The sequence below is a fragment of the Xiphophorus couchianus genome, chromosome 7, assembly GCF_001444195.1.
Source record: "Xiphophorus couchianus chromosome 7, X_couchianus-1.0, whole genome shotgun sequence".
Classification (NCBI taxonomy): Eukaryota; Metazoa; Chordata; class Actinopteri; order Cyprinodontiformes; family Poeciliidae; genus Xiphophorus; species Xiphophorus couchianus.
The window spans coordinates 7,897,430-7,922,814 of NC_040234.1; the positions used below are offsets into that span (position 1 = coordinate 7,897,430).

The 25,385-nt window shown below is 40.1% G+C and overlaps 1 protein-coding gene across 2 annotated transcripts in view; it reads left to right on the plus strand.

Moving 5' to 3' along the window:
- The first annotated feature begins 309 nt into the window (after positions 1–309).
- Positions 310–25,385, plus strand: part of arhgef49 (Rho guanine nucleotide exchange factor 49) — a 44,562-nt gene continuing 19,486 nt past the window's right edge. The window contains exons 1-2 of one of the 2 annotated variants that reach the window (XM_028023330.1): positions 310–440; positions 20,816–20,973. The gene's annotated coding sequence lies outside the window, so the exon portion shown is untranslated. The remainder of the gene's footprint in view (positions 441–20,815; positions 20,974–25,385) is intronic. The other variant, XM_028023331.1, reaches the window with a different exon arrangement.

Genomic DNA, 25,385 nt, shown 5'->3' on the forward strand with positions numbered 1-25,385 from the left:
CACTGGACACGGTGTGAAGCTCTTTGTGCAACCCGGGTCATCATCTGATGCTCTGCCTGATGGGAATTTGAAAAGTAAATGCAGGATTAGGGGATTACGCCAAAGTGTTGAAACGTGGCCAGGATCATGACACAGCAGCACCTGCCCTGCGCCGGGGCTCAGCTGAAAAGCAACTTGACCGGGAGATCCGCTTCCCTGTCTCCATGCCTACGGCGAGGGGCTGTTCGTGTTTTACCGGAGCATGCTCAGTTTGGCTCGCTTCCCCCTAACAATAGCCAGCGAGAGGGCTCGACTGACACACACACACACATACACCCTCTCTCAGAGTCTACCCCGGCTCGCAGTGGGAGCGAGACGGAGAGGAGAGGCTGCACGCTGTGGGGCTGCCGGGCTGCTGAGCTCACAGCACAATCCAGCCCACAAAAACACACTGAACAAAGGTAAGCACCCAGACCTGCTCATATTCAACTGCATTTGCTTCTGTTTAATTGCCTTTCCTGAAGAGTTTGTAGCATTCTTTGCTGTAGAGAAGAGGCTGAAGATGAGGAGGAAGTGACCATGTGGTCTGCTTTGTGAGTGACAGGGCTGCACTTTTTTTTTTTCCCCATCTGAGCTTGTGAAGAATCTCTCCCGCACAGTGAGGCAGTGGAATTTCATGAGCGTAGTCTGCAGTTTGAGCGTTTCTTCATCTCAAACAGAGGTGTAGTAGTTGACAAAGCGGCGGGGTCGCTGAATTATTCATGCCGCCTTGTATGGAGTGAAGTCGGAGGATGACAGCAGGTGTAACGCGATGCTTTGCATGGACGCAGATAGCTGCTTTAGCCTCTTTTCATACTGCTGGCCCATTTTACAACCATCACTTTGCTTATTCGCGATGTGTGTCTCACATTTTTGGAGCCTCTTGACTTGGATGATCTATTGCAAAAAAGAAAAAGGGAGATAATTCCTAGGAAACAAAGATTCAAAAATCAAAACGTTACCTGATCTTCTGCAGAAGAAATGTGAGGATGTTAAAACAGTCGCCTCGCTGACTGTTTTAAATTATGTGTGTGTGTGGTCTGCTGGTCAGACTGAAAGGTATCTCTAACGTTATCATGTAGTCTCGCCCTATTTCTCTCTGAGAGATTCACTCGCTCCGTCTCTCACTCACGCTAAAAGATTCAGCAGCCACTTCCCACAAGATTAATTATTGTGGCTGATGAATTCCTGCCTGGTCGATAGAGTACTCCTCTGCAGCCGTCCCGCCGGCCCCTTGTGTCTGAGCCTGTGTGTGTGCTGTTGGCTGAACCGGGAGCAGCATGAATATAAAACGGCCTCGTACTGTAATCGAGAAGTGAGAGGCTGGATGAAGTAGTTAGATTAATACAGCAGTGTCCACAATGTTTTGGCATGGGGTCAAAAAATGTCAAGTTGAAAGCACTCTGTGCGGCGCAATAATTTTAGTACTTTTCTTCTTAATTATTGTCGCAAAAGCGATTTTATTTCTTGATTTTTACTCTCTAAATAAACGACAATGTAAACACACACTGAGGTGAGATTGTCAGGATCTGTGTTTTTCTGTGTTTATTTAGAGTTTTCTGTGTCTTTGAGTCTCCGTGTGGTCCTGTTGCCCCGTGATTGTTCCCAGGTGTGTCTCGTTCTGTGATTACCCTCTGTGTATTTAATGCCACCTGTGTGTCTGCGTCTTTGTCGGGTCCTCGTCGCTCCTCGTCTAATGTGTGTGCTGTCTATGTGTCCTGTCCGTGCACGTAGCCTGTTGCTACCAGTGCTGAGCCCTAGCATTCTGCTCAACTGTGCTGCCAGGTTTTGTGGACTTTTGGATATTGTTTGAGCCTAATTTCACCATTAAATCACCATAATCATCTCATCCTGGGTCTGCTGCGTCTGCCTCGCCGCCCTTCACCACACCAGTTCATGACAGAGATTTCTGTAGACAAGCACTGAGTAAATCAATTAATATTTAAAACTGAAACAGGATCCTGCAGGTTGCCAGATAAATAATAATAATAATTTTTAAAAAACAGCTAATCTTGTTGCACATTTATCATCTTTTTCTGGATTTGTTTGTGTCATTTTAGCAGTAAGAACTAAATGTGGCTCGCTCTCGCTTTAGTTTGACAAATTTATGAAATGGGCGTGCCCAAGTCTGCGTTTTAGTAAAAACTACTGCTAATAAATTAAATGAAAAGCAAAAACCTGGATGAATACTTTGTGTTGCAAAGTATTCATCAAGGCATCAGTGAATATTTCACCCCAACATTGTATTTTTAAATAATTATCTGCATAAACTGCCTGAACTAGCAAACCAAATTTAGGCTGTTCTTGAACTGTGATCAATGGCCACCCAGAATCCTTCCAAGGACCGCAAATGGCCCCTGTACCACGCCTTGGACAAACAATTGGAAGACTTAAAGGTGAATTTGAGCTTCTTTAAGTCCTACTGGTAATGCTAAGTGATCATTTGGTTTTGAGCATACAGGTAATCTATCACGTGCAGATGAAGGCAGAAACTATCCAGTAAAAGGAAAATTAGAGTTATGATCCCTTTCTGATACAGGAAATCAGCTGTTTCTGCTTAATTTCTCCACAGGGTTTTAGCACTTTAAGGGAAGGTTTGGGGATTGTGAAGGTTCAGCTCATCATTCTCATCAGATGAGCTGTAGCGGTACATGGTGTTGTATTAACCAGAAATTAAACAGACGCTAGCTGTTGTTGCAGTAGCTGCTAGTAGGAATACAAGCAGGTAGGATTGTATTTCTCTCCATTTTATGCATATAAGCACTAAAGAAGCATTTTCACAGTTTTCAAAACTATTTGTTGCACCTGTTTGCAGTCCATGAGGTGTCCTAATAATTAGCATATACGACACTTTTCATTACTGTTTAAATGCTTCACAGCAAAACAAGCGTCAGAACTGCTGGACAAGCTTTGATTTTCCAACTTAGACGTGATTTCAGGAGAGTTTGTTGTTGTTTTTGGTATTTAGGTAAAATCTCACTTTTGTATACCACTACTGTTGGTAGGTTTCCCGTCCAAATAGCTGTAGTATCTTTAATGCACTGGCACAAATAATAAATGAACTGAATATATAAAGAATTTTTCTAGTCATGCTAACCACTGAAAGCACTTTACACCAGATCCAAATTCACACACACTTATACACGGGTCGCTTGGGGTTAAGTACCCAATCACTGGACTTAGCAGTACAGTATTTCTGGGGGAAACCTTGTATGAAATACGCTTTGTTGCAAAATGTCAGACAAGACAACATTTTTTCCTTGTCACAAATAGATTACATACACATTTCAAAATATCTGGTTTAATATCTGTTTCATCAGTCAATATATTGCAGTTTTTTCACATCAAATTTTGTGTTTAGCAAATACAACAAAGACTTCAAAAGTCTTAAAAAATGACTTTAAAGAATTTCTGTTCTGTGTAGAAATATCCGGTCAAGATCGAAGGACCAACTAGTCTGTGTTTATCCTAAGTGAAGAGGCCAAGCAGGTTATCTACTGCAGGTAACACATTAACAGCTTGTGACCTTCTAACAGGACTTCACTTCAAAAATCCCGAACCATTGCTTCAAGAAAACCAAACAGATCTTTATCGCCGTCTGCCGAGCTGATGAGTCACCCGTCTGGCTAAAACTGGAGGAAATCCACCAAACCTGATGAAATATGGAACATAAAAAGACAAGAGCCCTGGACACATGCAGCGACAGAAACGGAGCAGATAATAGAGAGTTGTGGAGTGATGGATGGGAGACTCAGCGAGAGAGAGAGAGAGAGACAGAGAAAGGCACGGACGAGAGGCACTCTCTCACCCAGCGTAATATTGGAAAATAAATTGAGTTGACATGAGCAGGTTTGCATAGAGATATTGACGCCGCGGAGCGGGAAGTGAGAGGTTCGGACTCGGGAATTAGGAGGTTCACGCGAGGCTAATCATCTCCGTTAGGGCGACCAAAAGGCTTCCTGGGGAAGGTAATTAGCAATTTCCATCTGCCATTGATGAAAAGACAAAACGCTGGAGTGAAACTCGAAAGCCGTTTTATGAAACGTTTGACTGTTTCAGTCACAATGGTTTTTCCTGCAGCAGTTAGCGCAGGGTATGATGTCAAGTTTGATTGTCAGAGCTGGGAGTACGGTAGCTCAGAGGAGCTGTAGGTGAAGTGACACTGTTATTCCTCATTCTGCTCTCTTCTCCACTGACTTTTTTTTTTTGAGAGTTTGAAGTTAGACAGGCTTCTATTTACGGCTTTAAATGGGATGCTGCTGTACTCTCAGGAGGCTTCTACTTTCTGTTTCCAGATAAAACATTGCGAATAAGATCCGGTATTTTTTAAAATTCTTTTACATCAAACAAACTCCAAATGCTGTACTTGTTTACTGCAATTTGTTTGCCCTTATTCCAGCACCGAAAGCTTCACCAACATGAAACTGGGTTCACAGTCAGAACCAATTGTTTGTTAGACCAGAGGAAACAGGCTGGGGGTGGACATGTGTGTGTTTTTTGGGGGTTGTTTCCCCAAATGAAAGCGGCTCCAGTGCTACACTGCTGCTTCTGCTTGTTTTGCTCTATCTCTCTGTGTTTTCAGGTGAACACAAAGAGAGGCAGGCACAGTAAAATGGGTGCTATCTTGGTACCTGGTCTTCTCTGGGACAGAGGAAAGAAACTCTTTCATCAAGACCTTCAGGCACCAAGTCAAAATGTTATCAGCAGCATTTTGAAAGCTTCCTGCTATTCCCTCATAAAAAGAATCCAGAGTTTGAATGTGAATAAGTAGTCGGGGAATTGGTGTACAATTTTTACCACTTACTTTAATGGAGATCAGACCTTCTCTCTTAATCATTGTTTTTATGTTAAAATAGACTTACAGCTGAATTGGAGGTAACACTTTATTTGAAGGGGAATGCATAAGGCTGACATGACAGTGTTATAAACATAACATAACACGTGTTATGAATACAAAGGAGTCTTTATGAATGTTTACGACTGTTGTCATGACGTTTTGTTTGGTAAATAGTGAAACTTTAACTGCAAAGTCGGCACTTTTGACTGCCTTTTCATACAACTTTTAGTGCAACTTTGCATTAAAAGTGTCATTATTTACCGGATGACACTTTATGACAACAGAGATGACATAGACATTCATGAGGACTCCTTCATGTTCATAACAGGTGTTATATCATATTAATAACACTGTCATGTCAGTCATATGCATTCCCCTTCAAATAAAGTGTTACCGAATTGGATATTTACATTCACTATATAAAGAGACAACTATTTTTTTCTTCCAAATTGTCTGACATAAATTAGACTAAATGTTTACAGCTATTTGAAGCTCAAATCGCTGTAAATTTGAAGGAATTTGAGCTTCAAATGTACAAATTTAAGCTATATTAAACTATTAACTATATCCTATAGAAATCATTAGACTAAAGCTTCAACAATCAATATGTTTTCATCACTTTTGCAGCAATAGGGAAGCAGATAAATGATCATTTTTTGTTGTAAATGTATCTGTAAACATACAAAACTCAAAATGTTCACACAGCGAGAATCTCACACTCACAAATCTGATAATCTGTTATGAAAATTGTCCAGTTTTTCTATGGTTAGTTATCCATATCCTTAAATGCTTCTAAGCCTTAGCTAACCACTCTATGTCTCTAACTCGGCCTGGATTCGCTATATGAATTATAAAACAGGCCGAGGACTGAATTGAGGAACTTGTTGAGAAGTATAGCTGGGATTAAAGCTGGTTATATATTGTGATCAATTAGCAGTAAACCTTAAGTTGTAGCTGACTATAAAGACCATGCTGGAGGCGATCATAGATCGCGCTCCAATGCAGCACATCTGTAAATACTAACTAAAGAGTTCATACATCTTGCAGCTGTTGTTGCTTGTTAATCAGCTGTAAACTCTACTGACGGCTGATCAATGCCTCGCCTTCCCTTTCCATTCCCTGTCCCTTCCCCCGCACACTGCTAATCATTTTGCCCCTTCTGTTCCCCTTTTCAAGATATTTCTTTTCCTTCCTGCATGTCTCATTTAATAACCACTCCTATCCCACCATAAAATTGCAGGTTTCTCCTTGACTTGTCAAGGAGAAACAAACGAAGGGGTTCTCTCCCCTCCTCCTCCTCTGCGCTGCCCGTCCGTACAGAAAGCGCGAGTCGTGTGATGACATCCAGAAGGGCTTCAGCAGATACAGATCCTTGTAGATGCCTGCAGGAGCCAGACGGTCGATACCAAGGCCTTGATGTATCTCTGATGGCTCCTTGTTAGCGCTGGCGATGTTACCGACATGAAAGCCTTTTGGAAAACCTTGACATCGTCTCTGGAAGGTCAAGGTTTGCTATCGATTCAGAGGAATCGGGCCACCGTTAGAACATATGGTTGATTTTTAAAGTGGCTGTTTTTGTTCTATAGACTCTGACATACACTTTTTGTTTCTGCTAACGCTACCAGAATCATATCACGTCTTGTGTTTCTGCGTCATTATTCAGAAAAGCAATAAGGTGTCATATCAGATTATAAGAGGAAAAGGCTCAATTAACAATAGTTTCAGATGGTTTCATTCATTAGTCCGTCATTGATATTAAAGCTGTTATTTTTCCTCCAGTGCTGCTGCGGCCATAACCAAACCGAATATCTCTGCAGATAATAAAATGTAGCTTTTATTGTGCCCAATTTCAAACATGTTGGTTATAACTGCTTCTCTTAATTGCCAATCCAACTTGTTTCTGACATAGAAACAGTGTTCCTGAATACTTAGCCAGTTTGGACATTAAAAAGCTCTAATATTGACTTGGAAAGTTTGTCATCCTCTCGCTCTGAGGCAACTGACTCAGCTCCTAACGTTTATCTGCTTCTCCTCCTCTATCAGGTCTCGCATGTTTGCATTTTATAGAAGCAAATTCCCTGTAAAGCTGCTCTGGCCCACATATGTCTGTAAAACGGGTTGTTAATAGCGTAGGTAATCCACAGCTGCTGTAAAAATACTCTAACAAAACTGGGATTTACAACAGCAGCATCATCTGACAAAACTACAGTATAGTCCACTTACCTCAAAAACATGGTTTTTGAGGTAAGAGGTAAGTTAGTCATTTCTAACAGGAAACAACTGAACTTCCCATTACAAATAGTGCAAACACAGCTAGCATTAGCTTCTGCTTGGTAGCAAAACATGGTTTTTGAGGTAAGTGCGTCAGCAAATCAAGAATATTTTACACATAAACTGACTATTTACTGCACATATGATGATAAAAATTTCATTTTATGGGATGCTAAATTATTATTGATAAGTTTAAAAAACAAACTTACGTTTACAGAAGAAAGCAACTTCTAAAACTCCTGCGAAATTAATTTTTTTTTTTTTCTTTTTACAGTTTTTGTACTGCTGGACATATAAGGTAAAAAAATAAGGCTCTTTGTAAATACTTGATCAACAAAATTGTTTTCCTGTGACCTGTAATACAGCACAGTTAGATTTTATTATGTACCTGTGGTCCCAAAGTAATTTTCTTTGAGCCCCTGGAAAAAGTTCTGATTATCACGTTTGGATGTAATTTCACACTCGGCACATTTAGATTGTCTTCATTTCAGGATCCAACCAGAGAATAAAACCCTGATGCACAGAAGAGAGAGCTCTCAAACCGGTGATGTTAATAAAAAGTACTCAGTTAAAATAACCCACTCATGTTATTTCTTTTCCTCTCCCAGTGGTGAGTCAAATATTGGCTAATTCATCGCTGAGTAAGATCCTTTCTAACAGGAAACAACTGAATTTCTCATTACAAATAGTGCAAACACAACTAGCATTAGCTTCTGCTTGCTAGCAAGTAAATTGCTAATATTACTCAAGGGAACAACCCCATTGTTTGACGTACAATAAAAATCGTTATCATCAATATTACTTTCCACCATAACTTTACCGTCTCATTTATCATTTTATCCCAGGTAAAAGTTAAAGGGTTGTCGTTATCTTAAGTATAAAATAATCCAGTTGGGTTATTTTGCTAATCCAGTCGTGGGTCAATTTAACATGACAGATTATGAGTTTGACCCAACTTGGTAGGTTCAAATCGTACTGAAAATCAGGCTTAATCAGGTTTTATATATTGTTTCATTTGTTAAATGTTATTTTGCCTGCCAATGGAGCTGTTGTTCTATTCTTGATGTGTTTTCTTGCCTAATGCTTTACCTAATATAGAATAAAGTCCAATAAATTAGAACATCGTTAAAAAGTTCACTTATTTCAGTAACTCGGTTCATAAAATTAAACATAAGTTAATTACACATGGACTGATGCTTTCAAGCCATTATTTATGTTAGTTGTGATGATTTCAGATAATGAAAACAAGATAAAAAAAAATGGATCAGACCAGTAAAAAACATTTTATTACAGAAGTGTTTGTTTATTATCTTTTCAAAACCTTTTCAGGTTTACTTTTAAGCCGATAAACAAGCTTCATTGGAACTTATATTCTAATTTACTGAATATACGTGAGTCTACATCATCAGCCCCATGCGGGCTACAGTCTCTTTCACGTGATCCCAAATCCCATGAATATAACTCTGTTGTCCTCCCCTTACATTTTAATCTCTCACTCCATCGAAATAGATTTCTCACTTTCTAAGGTCAGCATAATGTAAAAAGAAAGCATTTTGTTCTTTTTTTTTTTTTAAATGTCATACCGAGTTTATCCTTTCTTATCTGATGTGCTGCTTAAGGAGACAAAGGACTTTAATAAGCTACATGAGTGATTTTACTTTCCTGTTTCTTTCTTTCTTCTATCATCAGCATCATCTCTTGTTTTTCTTCTCACTGTAGTCACCTTCAGCCCATCCTCTCACCGTCCTGTCTCCATTCATTCCCAGTGATGAGGTGACTCACGCAGCCATCTGCTGCCCAGCAGATCTACCGCTGCCTCATGACCCTCTTTCTGTGTATTAACACCACTCCTGGGGAGACACTGATATCCATACCGGCTCTATATCTTACCCTGAAATGCCTCCCCCCCTCTCCTCTCCCCTCCTCCTGTTGTGTGGCTCTTATCAGATTTTCCCTTTTCATTCCCCTTCCTCCTCCTAAGTTGAATTAATGTCTCCGAGTGCTGTTTTACTCCATTTCACCTGATGCTGATTTTTTTTTTCTGTCCTCGTCTGCCTCTACATATTTTGGCCCCTGGGAGACAGATTGTAGGAATGAGGTCAGACCGTGTGTGTGCCAGGCTGTGTGAGAGCAAATGGATATGAATTTCAGCAGGTTGTGCGGATGGTTTTTGTTTGCTGATGTCATTGTGATTCTCTGATGAAACAACATCGGACACAGGACACACACTCTGGGAGCAGGTGTGCATGTTCGAAGGTGTGTTTTTACTAAACCTGAGTGTCAGGCTGTTAAAATTCATAATAGTTAGCCTTTTTCAAGTTTTAGGTACTTTAACTTTCTTTGATTTCTTAGACTGTGCTAATGTTTACTACAGCTTTTATTGAACTATATGACATTTGATATTTTCCAAATACAAAATAAACAAATTTATCTTAATGGAGGCCATTTACTTGCTACTGTAGAAGCTAACATCAATGGTCTTCATTACCTCTGCTTTTGGGTGTACAGTAAATTAGTGCCAGCGAAAAATAAATAGCGCTCCTGGACTGGCTGCTTTACAAACGCTAGCGAGTAGCGTGAAGTAGCCTAGGTATTTCAACCTCACAAATTGCGTTTGTTTTGAATATTTTACATATACTCCACACAAAAAATTATAATAGGCCATGTTTCTGCAAATGCTGTGGAGTTACATTCGACAGAAAAATCTGTGAATAATCAAATTAAATTTTATTTGTGTAGCACATTTCAGCAGCAAGGCATTTCAAAAGTGCCTTACATCATAACAAACACAAAGTCATGCAACATAGAATCAACAATCAAAACATTGCATTAAGTCAAGTGCCATTGTTAAATTCATAATTGATTATGTTTCAAATACAATTCTAAACAGGTGAGTTTTTAGTCGAGATTTAAAGGAAGTCAGTGTTTCACCTGTTTTACAGTTTTCTGGAAGTTTGTTCCAGATTTGTGGTGCATGAACCCTATTCATGGTTCATTATGAATGATTCATTCATAATGAACCATTAATAGGAGGTGTTGTAATGTACAGCTGTTTTATACATGATGCAGAACATTTAAGTGAGTGACTAAAGTGTTCGCCACATAAATGAAGAATCTGAAGTCCGTCCTGCGCTATTTTAAAAAGCGACATCAAAGCAAAGCACAGGGACTTTCATCTAACGCTAAAGTCTGTTATTTTTTTAACTGCAGGGTTTCTCTTTTTTGCTAAAGTGATGACCACTTTACCAAATTTGGACCAAATCTTTCTGACTGCATTTACCAGCAGTGATTAAATCAATTACTCACATGATCAATTTCAAGCAGAATGTAAACAAAGGAAAAACAGGCTAAAGTCCAAATCCAGCTGCATGTAGCATTCAGCTAGCCCCAAATGCTAGCTGAATGCTACATGCATACATGCAGAGCGACTCAGATGGCTTCTGTGGTGCATTCAAGGACAACTTATACATTGTCTATATACCAAAACAACCCCAAAGTAATATAAATTTTGACGGGTGCTTGTGGTTGTAACTTTAAATGAGCAGATATTCTTTTACAAGCTAATTTGTTAACAAAATTGTTGTTGGCGGCTGCTCTTTGACAGAGGATAGAGATAGAAAATACGACTGAATCCTTAGCAGGAGCTTTGTAATGTATGTGGGTTACTGTCTGATGTAAAAACAATTGTATGTAATAAAAAAAAACTCAAGTAATTCAGAAGACAGCTTCAGGCAACTGGCTTCATCCTGAAACAATCGGTCATTCTTATCTGTGCTACTTTAACTCCAGCGGAATGATTTCGCTCCTGCCCATAATACCACATCCTCTCTTTATTATCTATCTTTGTTTGCCTCTGCAGTTTTTGCGTCTTATTTCCTGACGTCTTTGTCATTTATCACGCGTCGCCTCGTTTCTCCTCCTCTGAGAGATATCTCACTTTACGACCGAGCTCATCCAGGCGTCTCGCTCAAAGATCAGAACTTTGAACGGTCTAGTCTAGTCACCACACCGTGGCGCAGACACCGCCGGTGAAAAGATGTGCCGTCATTCGATAGGGAATGGCGTGTGTGTGTGTGTGTGTGTGTGTTTACGGATATCTGTTGCTCAGAAGGTTAGCCCTGTGTAGCTGTTGTTATGGATGCAAGATGAAGGTATCCGTAACCTTCCTTCAATCAGTGGGAGAAACGGGTGACAGAAAGCCACTCTGCTGATTGGATCACACGCATGCACTCCTACACACACCTACACACTCATGCTAAGTTATTTAGATGAGGCCTGTTTTTAATCAAGCCTTGTTTTCCTCTCTGATCGCAGGGTAATTACATGGTTTGCTGCTTCATTAATTAAACATGAGCTGCTGACATGATAATTTAGACTGGGCCGTCTAAAGACAACACATATTTTTTGACACAATAGTCCTGGAACGTCGCTTTCATACTATAACGCCAAACCGAAGTGAACTGGCAGGGGGAAATACCGTTTTTGAGACGAATTGGGAGCTGACCTAACGTCTAATAGAGTAAACAGGTAATCCATCAGATCTGAAAACCACTCCATTTAGAGATAAAAAAATCAAGCATAACAGCCTAGCCTTCTTACAGGGATCCCACTTGTATCACTTCAAAGCTGCGGTCTTTCTGTGACATTTCATCTTTGTCTAAAAGGCCTCATATCTTGCTTCGTCATTTGCATGAATTGGCTCCTTTGAACCGGCTCTCCTCCTCGGCGGAAGAGACTCCCTCCTTTGTCCTCTTTTGAATATGGGCCGTTCATGAAAAACCTTCATGCAAAATAAGCAACAAAGAAAAAGTGTTTGCTCTGAGGTCGTCGGCTGCCTGTATTATTCATCTGCAGCATTTCCACTTCGGAACGCAATATGAATGAGACCAAGATGACCACCAGAAGGAAAACACACACACAAGTGTGGACGGACTTTTATGAGGTCTTTATTGTGGTTTGCATGAATACATTAAAGTTACATGTGTTCTTATAAATAAATAAGTAAATATATATTTGATTTTTTGTTTTAATTTAGAATCAGACCGTTTTCTTTGGTAGTTCAAATATTCAAAAATCAATTTTTTTTCCCTTACACAACACTACACAACCTACACAACACTGAAGGGTCAGTGTTGTGTAGAATTGATGTTTTTGAGCTTTACATCATGCTATGATGTTATTCTCTCATCCAAAACATACCTGGAGTGTTGACTTGATTCTTTCATGCATGTTTGAGAAATCCTTTAGACTCCCATGGCAACTATTCAGCTTTCCAAAACGCCTGGTAGGTGTTTTGGAAAGCTCCTTCCGACTAGCCAGCAACAATTAGCAAACACCTGGTGGAACTGCACATCATGCCGAGTTCATAATAGGAGCCACTTCTCACCACTGGTAAAGACGGTGTTAAAGGGTTAATAGAGGAGTGTTGTCGTGATGACTCCTGAGTTTCAGAAAGAGCAGAAGCTCTTAAAGTGACACAGGCCCAATTTCAAAACGTTAAAATACAAGGCAACGTTTCTTTAAAGTCGTATTTAATATATAGCATTTTAACAACTGAAGTTACCTGACTATGCTATAAAATGTCACTATGCGCCTGGAAAACAAATAATACAGCCCCTTTAAGTGGATCAAAACAACAATTTCTCGTAGTTTTTGAAACAGCTGGGACATTTGATAATAGCTGGAGTGTTAGAGATTTATACTTTGGTGCATAAATTGGCATATTTTTGTAACTCTTTCATCTTCTACTGGTGTTAAAAAAGCTCCCTCTCGAAAGGACCCTGGAGCATACTTTTTAATGTTTAATAGTCCTTTGAATGAAAATCCAAATTAGAATATATTGGACGTTTTTAGAAATAATATCTTATGTTTCTTTGTTTCCTCTTCCTGCTGACTTTGACTTTTCTTTAACAACTAATGGGTCTTCAGTATGAATCCTTTGCTGTGGAAGTCCGAACAGTGAGGAAGATTCAAAGTCAGCATGGAGAACTTAGAGATGGTGCGTTCAGTGACCGGAAAAGGACTCAGATTTTCGAGTTTCTGACCAGACAATCATACATGAGGGCTGGTGAAGCTGAAAATCAGGCGACTCTGCTCCCAAATCAGTTTCCTCTTCCCTTCCACCTCCAGTAGCTTTGTTCACTCTATAAATTATGCATCTATAATCATATTGATCTGGTACACGTGTAAGAAATATAATAGATGGCAGGTGTTGATGTTCCACAAACCACTTGAACAACTTGCATTCTCTCCCGTTTGCATGTGTACTGCATTAAAAATGCGGAGGACTGAAATGTGCTGCATCATATTCCAGAGCTTGTTGAATATATTCCCTCCCCTTGTGACACAGTCAGTTGTCAGAATAAGAAAAAAAAACATTTTGACTCCTTGTTAAAGCACTTCAATGTTCTCCCCTGCTGCTTTTTTCTACAGTTACAATCAGGTCTTTATTTTTATCTCCGCTTTCTAAACTAACAACCCTCAGATCCCTGCCGACCTGAGCGTCAGGCCGCTCTCGTAAAGCGTCTGACTCTGCGTATCTCTGCGGAGGCTCGTAGTTCATTCATGCTCTGCGCTCGCGCTGCCTAACCAACTGCACTCTTCTTCACGTCCACCTTTGATGTCTCAGAGTCTCTCCGATGAATACGACGAGTAGCGGAGGTGTCGGCGAGGCCCCTGGGTGGGGCCTCATTAACCTACATTTCTCCCTCTGACATCGGAACGGGGAGTGGTGCTTGGAGGGGGTTCTCGCTCTGCTCGTCGGAACGCGTCTGAGGGAAGAAAATGGAAACCATTCCGCTAAAGAAACTCCTCAGCATATGCAAGGCCGATGGAGGCTGGGAGCTATTACTTTCTTTTTTTTTGCCTCCCCTCTAATTTCCATCTTCTAATTTGCCGTGTATTACAGCCGGCTAATGCACTGCTAATGCAGTATTCATTCATGGTTGGAAGACGGAGCTTGAAATGGAAAAAGCATCGTTTCCAGAGTTTTGCATATTAAGTGTAAGCTTTAGGAGAGGCCAGGGTGGAAAGAAAACTATGTTTGCCTCTCGGAATGTGAAACGTATATCCAGTATGTTTAATTCTCTGTTTTCACTTCAGCACAAACCAAATGAGTCGCCAGTAGCGGTTTCTTCATTTTATTTGACTTTTGTTTGTTGGATTTTGCACCATTTTCTTTCACTTTATATTGAACAGTTGCTCTGCTGTTATTGAGCTTTGAAATGTTGGGGACCACTGTTTTAAAGGATGTAGGACAGCCGGCTTATCCCCTTTGATAAACTCACAGAAGGTCTCTGTATATCATTAGCTAATGTTCTACAATAGAGCAGCAGCATTAGTGCCAGTATTGAAACATGACATCAATGACCAGTCAGCCTACATTTCATTGAGACCAGACATAGATGAACACACTTATGAAAGGCTTCACCATTTATGACAGCATTTTGACCACATTGCCAAGTTTCTCAGGCTTGAGCAGGTCTGTCACATATTTGCATCATTTATTTGTTTCCTTGAAGAGTAACATCTTCCAGCAAATGTTGCTGCTGCGCATTATTCAACCTTTGTAAAGCGGTTTGTCCTCTCTTATGTAAGAAACAGTAGACGGGCTTTTCACTTAAGTTACTGATCCAGAGCGGAGGCTGCGCTGGGAGTAGCGATTCTCCTGGGAATAGAGACGCAAAGTGGTAGATTAGTGAAAATTGGCAAACACAGAGGGGAGGAAGAGACATATACCGTCATAAAATTAGAAATTCAAATTTCCTACAAATTGTGATCGTCTGAAAAAGTAAAGTATACATTTACACACCAATGACTTATTGGCAAACAATTACTTCTTACCATATTTCTCCACTAAATAGATTATATTCATGTATTAGTTGATGGGATATAATGTCTCCACACATATTTAATAGCCTGATTTTGGAACATGTTGCTTTGCACCACATATCTAGAACTACAACGGCAGTTAAATTGGTTGCCTTTAAACTAGAAAACAGGATATTACTATTTTACTGGCAGCTTTAGCGATTATATTGCGTTTGATTAAGCCTTCAGAACTCTTCCATCACTTGTCAAACCGTCTTATTACACCTGACCGCCGTACATTTACTCTCTCCGCTTCATTTAGAGCCACAGTGTAAGTCATTGTTGTGGCAGGTGGTAGTTATTGCTTCAGGGGGCTCATAAAACAAGAGCAGGCAGCCGTGTTTCAGAGCAAAGCCGTTGGTCCGAGTCTTTAGAGAAACTGTAAAATATCGCAGCAGGCGTCCGGGTTGGACCGGTACCGTTAGTGGACAGCAGCATGTATTCCTCCGTCACACACCGAGGGCCAAACAGCATGCCATCATGACTCATTTATTTATAGGACTGCTGCTAACAGACAGTACTTTGACTTAATTTCCATTGCGATGAGAAAAGTTGACTTTGCAGAACCCGACAGTCCAACTCCAGATGTAGAAGAGTGTTGAACAGAAGGACAGCAACATACAAATCTGACTCTGGTTTCTAAAATCCTCTCTCTTACACTGACAAATGAAGGATCTTCTTATTTTTCCTATTTAGCCTCGGAAAATGAAGAGCTGTAGTTTTAAATCCTCCGGCAATTACGAACGTAGGTCCAGAACGCTTGCAGATGGACAGGTTTTAAAGTCGCGATCTCGTTTTATCCCACCGAGCGTCCTCCTCGTCCTCCAGCTCCCTCCTGCATGACTGTCGCCGTCCTGCTGTGACCTCCAGCTGTGCCAACATAGCCTGGCTGTCTCTCTAATATCACAGAGCCTCACATGCTGACACCTGCTGAACCGCAGCGCACTCTGGCACCAAGTCAGCGCATTAATGTCAAGTTAGTTTTAAGGAGCGTGTGGATACTGTCCATTTGACTGCCTCACATAGTGCTGAAAAAGGAATCCTGTTGATTAATGTTGTACAGGCTGTGCAAAAAGTAATAGTATGTGTTTTCTTTTTAACAAATCCGCTTGTTTCCTTTTAAGTCGTTGCACATTTGTTAGAAAATTTGTTTTGTGATTTTAGCTGTGGCCATGAAATATTTACCAAACTCTGTCTGCCAATCATGGACAGTTTAAATTGAGTTTATTTGATTGGACAGTTGAAGTTTAAAGAAACAACACATAATGGAAGCATAACTTGAAGAAACAAGAGAGTCCTTGTTGAACGAACGATCCAGTTACCAGCTTTGTTTCTAGTCATTCACCGAGGTTGTATTAGTCGCTCCGGCTTTTTTAAAGTTGTTCATCCGTACACCACAAATACATTTTCCTTATAAATGTTTCCAAGGTTTCCTCCAGAAAACTTGCTAAGTGCGGTGGTTGGGTGCCAGTCATTCATCCAGTGGCCCGTCGTGTTTTTGAGTAAAAAAAATGTTTAAATTGGACAGGAAATTTGAAAATATTACTAGATAATCATGTCATTAACACCTGAACACCAACTATAAAGTCTTGAAAAATGCAATCATTTTAAAAAGGCAATGTTAGCCTGGTGGGGGCACAAATAAAGCCTGGTGGCCCGCCAGGCTTATAATACACTGGGGGAAACCCTGTTTCACTATTTGAGAGGGAAATTAAAAGGTTTTCCAGTGACATAAAATTGACTGCTAAGAGGCATTGTTACAACAAAAAGTAACTAACGAACCACACATTTTCTTATTTTTTACTTTTTCTAAACGTTCTGGGCGAGAGGCGGGGTTCACCCTGGACAGCTCACCAGTCTGTCGCATGCTTTAAGTTCCACTCAGACTATTTTCTGTCTTGCCTCATATGTCGGCATCTTGAAAAACATTTACTATGCATGTCAAAGTGTATTTTGTGTTACATAAAGCCCTGTCACACCTTTAAAGTAAGTGTGTTGCTTTTGATTAGCTCCCTGTTTGAATAGTGCATGTGCATTAGGATGAAGGTCGTGCAATTCAGTGTTCAACTCAGTCAGGACTGGGTGTGTTACTTTTTCTGTGACTATCTAGGGCTATTTTGTCTATAATTAAAGATTAATTGATCATTTGAGAATGAAACTTCAATGCTCTGTGAGGGACCATATGAGATCAGGTAATTACAGTGTATGCTATTGTAGCGCAAGTCTCACTGGGTTAAAAAATATAAAGGTTCAGTTTAATACTGCATGAAAAATTATGACTTAAAAAACAAAGACAGAGATGACTGATCGACACTCAGTACAAAGCACCAAATATTTCCTGTTTGTGACAATTTCTTTGATGAAAATGTGAAATTTAAACCTAGCATGCTTATAGTAAGTACTTAGCAGGCAAAAGATAATGTTGTATTAAGTGAACAAATTCATTCTTTAAAGTGAACTGAAGTTACTGACATTAGCATATTACACAACAAACTTATGCCGTCTTACCGACTTATCTCATCCTACGGAGGACAGTCAGCGACATTTAATCAGGTCATTATACAGTTCAAAAAATGCTTCTTCTACTCTTTTGTCTTACTTAAACTGAGTCACATTTTCTTAGCCCAACATTTTGCTAAAGTTTATTAAATGCTGTCAAAGCAGCATTCTTTCTTGGGTTCCAAGAAATAACCCAGGAGTTGTAGAGTGTCTCCGCCTAACCCTACAGTTATCAGCCTGTCTTTCATCATTACAATCAAGAAGAAGCTCAGAGTTCATCGCTGGTGTAATCTCAGTCCCATCTTCACTCCTACAGCACACCTCACCACTGTCTCACTGACCTTCCACATGTCCTGCTCCACCTTTGCATGCATTTCTATACGCCTCACACACGGCTGCATAGACCATTTCTTTTCACCATGTCATATGATTCCTATAATTATGATTCCTTTCAGCTGCAGTAATTTACAGTGAATATAAAGAACCTTTGACAACATCTGCAGTAGTCATAATAACAAAGTGATCGCCGCCTGATAACATCATACATAGCTCAATTTTGAGGAACTCCTTTATGAGCTGACCTGGAAGCTCGCTGCTATGATTGGCTGGCTTTATTGAAGCCTTTGCACAATGGGCACAATGTCATCCTTTCTCACCAATTGAAATTTGTTCATAGTGATTAACCCAAAAACAACAGCTAGCATCCGCCTGCTGTCTGGTTTGTGGTTGTTGATCTTCATTAAACTGTTAATTCTGTGGAAGCAAGCTGTTTGAAGAGAAACTGTGCATAAACACTTTCGACAAAACGACTTTCTGAACATGTTGATTTAAAAAAATGACACTTGTACAGAACTATATGCTTTATAAGTGCAATGAAGCAAATATTTCCACCTTAAAAGCTTGGTAAAGTACGTCTACCTTCTTATTTTTAATCTTTCTCCAAGTTTTGCTGTGTATATTTTTGCATAATTGTTGTAAATCTGTTTCATTATTTCAAAATTTTCCCTCATTTTTAAATGAACTTTTCTTTATATTTGTTAAAGTGCAAAAATAACCACGAAGAAAGAGTGTTAGGCTGCCCTTTTCATTGAATGCGTTTAATTTTTGTTCCAGAATTCCAATTACGCCGACAGTCCATGTTTCTCACAGCATCCAAGCCATCTTTTGTCATTTCCTTCAACTCTTCTCAGCATTTAATGGTACGCCTCAAATCCAGACAGCCAAAATATATTAGCTCCAAAGTGAAAATGAGGTGATGTCATCTTGAGGAAACACGGCCTGTGAAGTGTGAAGATGTGGAAAAAAGCTGAGAGACTTCCACGCACAAACACCCTCAGCACGCAAAACCAAACAAGCAGTCGTGTGAGGCTGCGTGTCTACTGGGAGCGCAGAAGCTGTCAACAGTCACGCCGCACATTATTCGCACCTCTTCCTCTACTTTGCGGGATGTGAAAGACGTTCGGCGTTCGCTGCACACACACACAGAGATCACTGATAGACACCCAGCCCTGAAAGCCTCCCTGCATAGTTTCAGAGGGAGCGGAGGATGGATGAAACGGGCCGGAACGATGGCAAACTGACTTGGTGATTTAAAGGGGGGGGGGGGGGGGGTGTCTTGGTAGGAGAAGAAAAGCGAGAGGAGAATTTTCAAAATAAATGGGTCGCTTCAGTCAGGCCTGATAAGCCTGTCAGTTTCAGTGGGATTGTCAAAGCGAGGTTATTCTCTCTTCCATCCATGCGCTTGCTGGAAAGTTGAGTGTAAAGCAAAAATTGCTTTAATTTGAAGAGGCAGAAGTCGGAGTTTTATTGTCTTTTAGTCACTAAATAAAACACAGTGGACGTTTGATCCTCTGGTTCATCGGTGGAGCAGGAGCGTGCGTGGGAAAACGGGGAGGATCTACCGGAGGGCCCCTGTCAGTCATTTAGCTCTCCGGGGAACGGAGGAGGGCGAAGCGGAGGGGGGTTCGTCTCTATGTGACAGCGACTTGTCAGAGCTTTGGAGGATGCAGATACAGCACATTTCGTCCCAGCATCCCACGAGAAGCAGCGCGCGTCAGGCATCGCGTGATCTCAGCCTTGGTCGCTTTTCTCATCATGCGGGTGACAAGATACAGAGGAGGTGGATGGAGATGTTAGTGGAGCAGGCGGTGTTTAAGTGAGGTGGGATGAGCTTGTTTTTTATACATATTGTTATTGATTATTCTTGTTGTTTTGTTGTTTTTTTAGTTAGAGTTGTTTCTTTAGTCTGTAGCTGCTGTAATTCAAACGTCTTTTGATGAGGAAATCCTTCCTGCAAGCTTTGTTGTTTCGCCCGTTGTCACCGAGTTTAGTCTTAGAAATTTTTTTAACCTTAAAAGTATTTTCACTTTTAAATTTTAAAGAAAATGTTTCTCACAGATTGAGCTGGTGCAAGTACTCCAGTTTTTGTGCTTGTTTCTAGGTAAGTGCCAAAAATAATAAGAAATGCAATGAAAATGTTCATTTGTTTGTCTTTTACTTATAGCTTAGAGGTTTCTCAAGCAGCTTTTGAAAGTCAGGTCTTTGCAAAAATCATGTTGAACAGCCAAAATATTTCAGGTTTTTACCACTGCAGTCCAGATTCCTTAAAACATTGGGCGGCCTGATATTAGGAAAACATGAAATAGTGATGAAATTATCGAATGCATTGAATATTTGTTGCAACTATCCTACATTTTCTCCACCCTTCTCTTTTTTTTCAAACATGCACCACAGTGAGAAAAAAGCATCTTGTATCTCTGCTTCCTCTGACTTCAATTTAAACACCTCACTGATTCTTGAGTCTTCTCTCTGCAGCAACGACACACAGAAAGAAGATGCTGTCAGCACAACCTGATGGCAAAAAGATCAGATTTTTGAATTTCATCAGCTGAACTCTTAATGCGTTTCTAAACACACTATAAACTAGCTTCACAAATTTAATCTGAAAACACTACCCTGTTTTGTTTGATCTGTTTTCTAGGAACTCTGCCTACACACGGATTGAGTGTGAGTGTTGTGGCATGTGTGTGTAACCGTACACTGGCCTCTCCTGACAGAGGAGAACTAATTATGTAATTGACTCAGCGTCTAATTGAATCAGAAAAAAAGGAGGACAGGGTTTGCTTTACAGTATCAGGATACTTTTGCCTCTCAAACCTCGTGTCTCTGTTGCTCATTGTGCCTCAATCATTTGCTCAGCAGAGATAAAAGCGGCCGCGCTCATCAATGTTATTGACTGAGCTGTGATGGTTTGGTGTTGCTTTCAGAAACAGCGGCTCATTTATGAATGACCCCCTCGGTTTTCTCCCTCTGTCCCTCCAGCTCCGACCGGGTCGATAGAAAGGCTCCTGGTGGATCATCAAATACCGGAGAGGAGGCCAGGAGGGGCGCAGACAAACGAGAGGAAGCTGGCTGCCCTGGGATCTGAGTCAATGACCTGTTGGACAACACAAGAAGCACGGAGGATTAATTAAAATGGGGTAAGTTTAAGAGATTAGACTTCACGTTGCCAATAGCTACAGGAGCTTCAGGCAGCTGCAGCAGGACTTATCAGCAAACATGATCCCTGCAACGCGACGCTCACCGCTGGGTAACCTCTGGCCAAGCTGAGACGCAGCGAGATGTGCTGATAGTAAAATTCACAAGCAGACTTATATTCTGGCTAATGCGGAGACATGTGCATATAGGCAGGAAGACAAACTGAGATACAAAGATACAAAGAATGGAGACATAGGAGCGCTAAACAGAGCATTTACAATAACTCATACACTAAGTGAAAAGGCTTTTTACGACAACTGCAAACTTGAACGCAATTAAAAAGTGAAACAGAAGACAGGGTTGTTAAAATCTATGATTCAGCTTTTTTTGCTTTAAATGAAGGGAATAAAACAAGACACATTTACACTCCTGAGAACAGCGGTGTCAAACTCATTTTGGTTTGGGGCCAAATAAAAATCATGAATGCTCTTAAAGGGCCGGTTGTGACAGAATGTATTGATAAAACCTGATCATAAACTGTTAAAATATCAAGAAATTCTTCAAATTAAATATTATTATTGAACATCTTTTCAGTCCCTCCAGGATTTTGCGATACTTTTTGTGATTTTTTTAACAATAAAAACCAAAGTGTTTGTGGTACTAATTTAGAAATATTTATGATATTTACACTCATTTATTGTCATGATATGTGGTAGAGGTGGTGAGGCAGACCGCAGCGGACGCAGGTTGAAATGAATGATGGTGGTTTAATAATGAAAATAAGCACAAACAATCCAAAGTCCAGGCAGCACAGCTGAGCGGAAAGGCTAAGGCTCAACATTGGTAGCAACTGGCAAACTAATAGACATCTAGCAACAGACTAGACAGCAAGACAGATTAAACAGACCGGTACGACAAGGACCCGACAAAGACACAGAAACACAGGTGGCATTAAATACACAGAGGGTAATCACGGGTCGAGACACACCTGGGAACAATCAAGGGGTAGACAGGACAACACAGAGACTCAGAGACACAGGGACCCAAAATCAACACAGAGAAAACCCAATCCTTCCATTTATGACAGTAAATGCGACTTTTTATTACATAGAATTTGTTGATTTTTGCATAAATTTCCAGAATAATTCTCAAGAATCTGGAGGGACGGGGCGTGCCGTGGTGGCGTGCCGTGGTGGCGTAGCGGTTAGCGCGACCCGTATTTGGAGGCCTTGAGTCCTCGTCGCGGGTTCGACTCCCGGACCCGACGATATTTGCCGCATGTCTTCCCCCCTTTCCTTCCTCGTTTCCTGTCAGCCTACTATCATATAAGGGACACTAGAGCCCACAAAAAGACCCCCTGGAGGGGTAAAAAAAATAAAAAGAATCTGGAGGGACTGATTGACATAATTTGGCAGTGAATAGATAAAAACTGCATTGATAACATAACATTTAAGCCCACTTAATGTTTAGTGTAGAATCTATAGGGCCACATAAAAAGCTATGGCGGGCCGGATTTAGCCCACGGACCTCGAATTTGACACGTGACTTTCTTTTACATTTTGTCACATTGCAAGCACAGACATGATGACTGTCTGTCATCATGTCTGTGATGACAGACAGTCATCAAGACAAGATACAGAGCAGAACCGGAACCAGAAGACCTGAGTGGTACACAGATATTTGTGGTTGTGTGTGTGACTTTTATGTGCTTTACAAAAACACACCCACCTTTTTCATGAGGTTTTGTTTTTGTTGAGGGTGAAAAACCAGAAGAGTTTCAGGGCTTTTCATTGGACGTCATCAATCAGTCAAATGAGTCTCATCATGTAACCATTGTGAAACGTTTTCAAGTCAGGATCCGACAACCTAAATTATTTCTTCAAGATTTAAAATAGAAAGTTTATCTTTTCAAGCATGTCGGTCTCTAAAATTCCACTTTATGCAGCACAAAAAAAGTATCATTAAATCTTTAACCCAATCATGTCTTCATGCACAGATTCAGGAACGTATTTCAGAGGTTTTTCATTCGGGTCACTCTAAGGATCAGTTCAAACACCCTAATGATTTATTAGTTTTTCATTGACTCTGAAATCCTGTCCTGAAAAATGAGCTCATACCCCTGCTGGGACGTGGTGGATGATGAACTGCCCAGCTGGTGGAGATGAGTTATTCCCCAGTTGGCTGCAGAGACAGGAGGGAGAAGGCAGAGCTACGACCTCCAGGGAGCGCTTACTCTGGTTTAAAATTCAGCTGGAGAAAAGCAGAAAGAGAGAGAGATACTAAGCTGCACTCAGGCTAATTAAAACCAAATTCCACACATTAATGGTTTTTGCACACACACACGCGCACCCCCGCCTGCACACACACACACATAAATCTGTGCCAATTAAACACAAAAGAACCTGTACACTTAACATCTCCTGCTAGTAGCAAAGGAAATTTGGAGAGCCACTCAAAAAAAGTTATGAAATAGTTGAATTTAAACCAGGAGAGAAAATCAAAAATAATTTTATTGTAAAGCTTGAAGATCAGGGTTTTTATAACAGTTTAGAAAAACTAGACTAGAGTATATGAAAAAACAATAATATATTAGAATCTGTTCTGTTCTCTAAAAAGTGTCCCGTCTCTCCCCCCCTCCCCCCAAGTTTCATATTTAAAGCATTTCCCTTGTTGAAATATAATCCATAAATTCGGTCGTGGTAATTAGTAAAAGTGACTAAAACAGAAGTTGGAACTGAAGAAATTTGAGTCTAGTAAAATACATTATTTTATTATGCAAAACGTGCAGCAGCCCTAAATTATAAAAGTGCAGTTTATTGTTAATTTTACATTTGCATTCAACAGTGTGTGACGAATGTCACTATTAATTGATATCAAATGCTTTGCTAATGTTTTGATCTTTTTCTTCAGGCGACCCAGACTGGTGGGTTTCTTTTAAATCAGTTTTGATGTGTCGTTCTTCAAGATAGCTGAAAGTCTTTAAAATTTTTAATTCGGACCTTGACTGCTTTTTCACTTTTTTACCAAACTTTGATAACTTATTATGCAGGATAGACTTTAATAAGAAAAGTCTACAAGAGTAAAACAAAAGACAAAATGTGAGGTGTGAAGTACTTTCAGCAGAGGAACAAGATTTGAGAACAACTGGACACTGTGACCTGAAACACATTATTATTATTCAGTTGTTGGTCATATGAAAAGCTTGCAGTTAGTAGCTAAACTTACTGGTGCTAAAATAAAATTTTCTGTTTAAAACTATGCATCTTTGCTATATTGGTAAAAAAAAAAAAAAATCAAGTGTTATTTATGCATAAAAATATGATAAGTCACAGTTCGCTTTGAAAAAAACAAACAAACAAACAAAGCACTGAGATAAAGCTGGATAAAAAAAAAAACTAAGTCCAAAAATAAAAAAGACTGGCATAACATTGTCATAAACATGACATAACACCTGTCAGGAACATGAAGGAGTCTTCATGAATGTTTATAACTGTTGACATAAAGAGTCATTTGGTAAATAATGACAGTTTTAATGCAAAGTTGCCCTAAAGGTTGTATTAAAAGTCCAATAAAAGTGTAAACTTTGCATTATTTGGTCAATAATGAGCCTTTTAATGCAAAGTTCTGTGAAAAATTTAAATTAAAAGTCAATTAAAAGTGTCATTATTTACGGAATGACACTTTATGTCAACAGTCATAAACATTCATGAGGACTTCTTCATGTTCATGACATGTGTTATGTGATGTTTATGACAGTCTTCTGCACACCCCTTCAAATAAAGTGTTACCAAAAGACTTTCAAAACAGTTGAAGTACCAATTTAAAAGATTCCAATAAAGTTTCACTTCTCGCTGTCAGCGTTGCTACGTAGAGGGTTCAAATGCCTGCAGGTCTTCAGGAGGCACTTTGAATGCAATTACTTAAAAGTATTGTTATGTTTAACTTCCTAAATGACTGCGTTTCCCAACTGCAGCACGAGCCTCGGTTTCAGAATCAATAAATTAGGGTCCTGGCTTTCTGTTTATTAGCTAATTTAATTCAGTAAGCAGCTCGCAAATGACATTTGAGGGAAACCGCCCACTAATTTACTCTGATCACAACTCTGCTTGCTTCTGTTCATGTAAGGAATCGCAATGCATCTGTTAGCTCAGGCTGCAGAGGCTTGTTTTAGTGGAGCATTAGAGTCTGCGGACGATATTTGAATTTTACTTTTCGCATGACGCATCGGCCCTGCTTCATAATCGCGTCCTTAATCAGGCTCTGTTGAATGTGAGCCCTGGATGATGGAGGAGGTTTGGACTGAGTGGTCAACATTCAATTTGTACTCATTGCACAAAGACAGGAAGAGTCAAAGTACACCCAGTGCCATCTTGTCCGCTCTTTCGGCTGCTAATATCCAACTGCTGTCTGATTA